Raw genomic sequence first — 5,587 nt, 5'->3', positions numbered from 1 at the left:
CTTCCTTCCTTCCTTCCTTCCTTCCTTCCTTCCTTCCTTCCTTCCTTCCTTCCTTCCAGTATGGGTATTTTGCTTGCATGTAAGCCTGTGTACTACATGTGTGCCTGGTGTAGCCCAGAAGATGGTATTGATCCTATGGAACTGGATTTACAGACAGTTGTGAGATGCTCTGTGGGTTCTGGGAATTGGATCTGGGAATGCTCTTCTGTAAGAGCAGCAGTGTTCTCGAGTGCTGAGACCCCTCTCTAGCCTGTCTCCTTTCTCTTCCTATCATTTTTGTTACTTTCTTCCTCCTGTTCTTTCATCCCTTTGATTCTCCATTCCTACCTCCAACTCTTTATTTTCCACCCTCCTCTTCTTCCCCATCTTTCTCTTTCTCTTCTTTTCCTTCTAGTTGTCTGGATTGATGTGTTGATCTAGTTGTGGTGAGAATAAGGCTAGGCTTCTTCTGTGAAACGGAGAGGTGTCTGCCATCTACTCATTGTAGACATTTAACTGGAGAAACTACAGCTTCACCGGGCTTTCCTTTTTTGAAGATACAGATGCCTCCTAGGAAAGAACTCTTTACAAAGGAGGACTGGGACCCACCAACTTACTCCTGTGTGCTAACTTGCATGTAGGGAGGCAGCATGATTCTTATAAGCTTAGGCCTGGGAGATCAGAATACTTGCATATCCAGTGATGAAATGATGTGAAGCATATGAGGAGGAAACCTGAAGATGTGATGAATCATTCTCAGTATTTTCTATGGTCTGCCATCACCTCTAATCCTGTGACCCACCAGGCCACTTGCTTATGTTACTGTTTTACTTGGCAGTCCCCTGGCAGGCCCATCTGCCAATCTGATCTCCTTGTCATTCATTGCTCAACCGAAAATTCATCTCTCAAAGCTTACAAGGTCACCAAACATGTGAATTCGCCTTGGCTTTGAAATTCTATCTGTATTCTCCACTTCCTCCTGATGAGTGTGTGTATTCAGATTGCTACTTGTAGTTAATTAGGTCTCCAAAAAGTATATAGTGTCATTTATTTCACAGTTTATAGATCATAGAGAAAAGAACGCCTTCTTTATCAATTCATATCCATTTGTGGAGCCCTGTACAAGATGGGAGCGAATCTCCGTTTGTATAAGCACGTGAGGAGGTTATTTTCTTTTACAACTAGTGACCTCAGTGATACCACCTCTCTCAGAATGTCCCAACAAGATCTCAGCAAAGCACTGTGTTGTTTACTTGTTAATTGTTTTACCTGAAGGCGGATTTTCCCACCCCAGAAGTCATGGTGCAGACTATCTGGTCTAGGGACCGAGTTTCTATAACCAAGAATATGATGTTGGACAAGCTCTCTATTTATTTATTTATTTATTTATTTATTTATTTATTTATTTATTTATTTATACAACTTGGGATCAGCTTTTTCTCTCAAAAGTCCCTGGAATCCTAGTGTAGGTAGGTTTCTGCTGCCTTTGATCTATAAACGTATTACTATTTCAGAGGAAGGATCTCCATGATCGTCATCCATTTAGGGGCAGTAACATCTTCTTTCCTGGCTGATGAATGTGTCCCACTTCACCTTGTCACAGCCTCCTAGCTCCTTGACACTTTGTAAACAAGTTTCCAAGTACTCTACGGGGTCCCATAAGTTTTGGTATGATGTGTCTTCATTTTCATTAAATTCTAAAAAGCCTTTAATTTTTTTCTTTCTTCCTTCCTTGACCAAGTTATCATTGAGTAGAGCGTTGTTCAGCTTCCATGTGTATGTGTGCTTTCCATTGTTTTTGTTGGTCTTTAAGGCCAGCCTTAGTTTGTGGTGATCTGGTAGGGTGCATGGGATTATTTCAATCTTGTATCTGTTGAGGCCTGTTTTGTCACTAATTATATGGTCAATTTTGGAGAAGGTACCTTAAGGTGCTGAGAAGAAGGTATATCCTTTTGCTTTAGAATAAAATGTTCTATAAATATTTTAGATCCATTTGGTTCATAACTTCTGTTAGTTTCACTGTGGCTCTATTTAATTTCTGTTTCCATGATCTGTCATTGCTGAGAGTGGGGTGTTGAAGTCTCCCACTATTATTGTGTGTGGTGCAATGTGTGCTTTGAGCTTTAGTAAAGTTTCTCTTATGAATGTGGGTGCCCTTGCATTTGGAGCATAGATGTTCAGAATTGAGAGTTCATCTTGTTAGATTTTTCCTTTAACCAGTATGAAGTGCTCTTCCTTATCTTTTCTGATAACTTTTGGTTGAAAGTTGATTTTATTCAATATTAGAATAGCTACTCCAGCTTGTTTCTTGGGACCATTTGCTTGGAAAATTGTTTTCCAACCGTTTACACTGAGTCTGTCTTTGTCACTGAGGTGGGTTTCCTGTATGAAGCAAAATGTTGGGGTCTGTTTTCATACCCAGTCTGTTAGTCTATGTCTTTTTTGGGGAATTGAGTCCATTGATGTTAAGAGATATCAAGGAAAAGTGATTGTTACTTCCTGTTACTTTTGTTGTTAGAGGTGGAATTATGTTTGTGTGGCTATCTTCTTTTGGGTTTGTTGAAAGATTTCTGGGATGTAGTTTCTCTACTTCTGTTGGTATTTTCCATCTATTATCTTTTGTAGGGCCGGATTTGTGGAAAGATATTGTGTAAATTTGGTTTTGTCACGGAATACTTTGATTTCTCCATCTATGGTAATTGAGAGCTTTGCTGTGTATAGCAGCTTGGACTGGCATTTGTGTTCTCTTAGGGTCTGTATAACATCTGCCCAGGATCTTCTGGCTTTCATAGTCTCTGATGAGAAGTCTGGTGCAATTCTGATAGGTCTGCCTTTATATGTTACTTGACATTTTTCTCTCACTGCTTTTAACATTCTTTGTTTAGTGCATTTGGTATTTTGATTATTATGTGACAGGAGGAATTATTTTTTTCTGGTCGAGTCTATTTGGAATTCTGTAAGCTTCTTGTATGTTCATGGGCATCTCCTTTAGGTAAAGGAAATTTTCTTCTATAATTTTGATGAAGATATTTACTGGCCCTTTAGGTTGGGAATCTTTACTCTCTTCTATACCTATTATCCTTAGGTTTGGTCTTCTCATTGGGTTCTGGATTTCCTGGGTGTTTTGGGTTAGAAGCTTTTTGCTTTTTGCATTTTCTTTAACTGTTGCGCCAATGTTTTCTATGGTATCTTCTGTACCTGAGATTCTCTCTTCTATCTCTTGTATTCTGTGGTGATGCTTGCATCTATGACTCCTTATCTCTTTCCTAGATTTTCTAGCTCCAGGGTTGTCTCCCTTTGTGATTTCTTTATTGTTTCCATTTCTATTTTTAGATCTTGGATGGTTTTGTTCATTTCCTTCCCCTCTTTGATTGTGTTTCCTCTTTAATGGCTTCTCCCTGTTTACCTGGGTTCTCCTGTATTTCTTTAAGGGAATTATTTAATGTCCTTCTTAATGTCCTCTATCATCATCTTGAGAAGTGATTTTAGATCTGAGTCTTACTTTTCCGGTGTGATGGTATATCCAGGACTTGCTATGGTGGGAGAACTGGGTTCTGATGATGCCAAGTAACCCTGGTTTCTGTTGCTTATGTTCTTTTGCTTGCCTCCCACCATCTGATTATTTCTAGTGCTACCTGCCCTCGCTATATATGATTGAAGCCTGTCTTTCCTGTGATCCTGGTTGTGTCAGAACTCCTCAGAGTTCAGCTGTCTCTGGGATCCTGTGATTCTGTGATTCTGGGATCCTGAGATCCTGGGTGCGTCTGAGCTCCTGGGAAGCTGCCTCTGGGACCCTGAGATGCTGGTGTGACCAAGCTCCTGTGATCCTGTGATCCTGTGGTCCTGGGTGTGGAGCCTGGGAGTGGAGCTTCTTCTGGGTGTTGTGGGACTGGCTGCAGAGTTTGCACCCAAGGTCTGCTCTGGGCACCTGCACAGACAGGAAGGAAACTGTGCCACTGGTCAGGAGGATTTCCTGGGTTCCCGGGTCCCATTGGTCCCACTTACTTCCGGTGTTGGGGCAGATGTTGTGTCCTCCTCACTTCTGATCCCATGATCCTGGGAGTGTTAGAGGAACTGGCAGTGGATCTTCCTTTGGGTGTTGTGGGACTAGCAGCTTGACATCTTCTGTCAGCAGAATTATTAGATCGTATGTCCTCAAAGTTAAGTACAACTTGTGGCACACTGTTGGAACTGCATGGATGTTTGCTGATTAAATAAGTTTATTTAAAATATGTTTCTCACAGAGACACCTTTTCTGTTTCTCATAAAACCTATTTTAGGCATGGTGACACATGTGTAGTCCCAGGAGTCAGGAGACTAAAGCAAGGAGGTGGAGGATTTAAAGCTAGCCTCAAGGTCCTGTCTCAAAACAAAATAAAACAAAACAAAAAAAAGGGAAAAAATTAAAAAGGAAATACAGAAAAGCAATCAAAAACCAACCTAATATAGCCCAACCAGCCATGTCCCGCCAGCCCAGCCCAGTCTAACTCTTTTCAACCTAGTCCAGTTCATCCTAACCCACCCTATCTACTTTGCCTTTCCCTGGCTGGATGATTTTGTAACTGTGAAGTGTTTCCATTAGTAGACCATGAGACAGCATTGCCACTGTGGGTGGAAGCACTAGTCACATTGCAAGCAGACCTTTTAAGAGATGTAGCATCTCTTTGCCTAGAACTCTTCAGGTAGAGGTAAATATGATATGGATCATGAAGGAACAAGCAGGGAGTAAATATGCTTCCTGGTACTTGGTGAACACTTTATGGCCTCTACTCTTCTTTATGGCCACACTCTTGTTGCTATATGAGGAGAATTGGTCCAGGTGTCATTGCAGCTAGTTAGTGAATGAACTCAGTCTGGAGTTAGGTCTGTCTGAACCCAGTTCACATATTGTGTTGGATACCAAGAGTCATCTCTGTTTTGAGAGAAGGCAAAGGGTCTTTAAGCAGGCTTCTAAGGATATGTTTTTTTTTCTTTGGGTCCAGCAATGGTCAGAATATTTTGGACTCAATGAGTACTATTTTAATTTTACTTGTTATTTTAAATTTATACTTTAGAGAACTCCATAGATGGGTACTGAATCTACATCATCCCTTCTCCACCCTTCTCCAATCCAGCTCCTCCTATGTTCTGTCTCCCTTAATTCATGATCTTATCTTTAATTATTATTACATGCATATTACACATATACACATACACACATACACACACATACACACATAGACACACACACACACACATCTTCCAGTTCCATCCATTTTTGTGTAAATGACAGCTTTTCAAGTGCTAAGTAGTATATCACTGTTTGTATGTGTGTGTATACATCCTCTTACTCATTAGTTAATGGGTATCTAAGTGGATTCATTTCTTAATTGTCATGTGACCAGTGCTGAAATAAACAGGCATTTCTTTGGTATGCTGATTTGTTTTCATTTGGAAATATTCCCAGAAATTGAACAGCTGAGGGACAGAAATGTTTTTAGCTTTATGAGGAACCTTTGTTGTTGTTGTTGTTGACTTCTTCTTCTTCTTCTTCTTCTTCTTCTTCTTCTTCTTCTTCTTCTTCTTCTTCTTCTTCTTCTTCTTCTTCTTCTTCTTCTTCTTCTTCTTC

This window comes from Mus pahari, chromosome 4 (genome assembly GCF_900095145.1).
Source record: "Mus pahari chromosome 4, PAHARI_EIJ_v1.1, whole genome shotgun sequence".
Classification (NCBI taxonomy): domain Eukaryota; kingdom Metazoa; phylum Chordata; class Mammalia; order Rodentia; family Muridae; genus Mus; species Mus pahari.
This window is presented reverse-complemented; position numbering follows the sequence as displayed.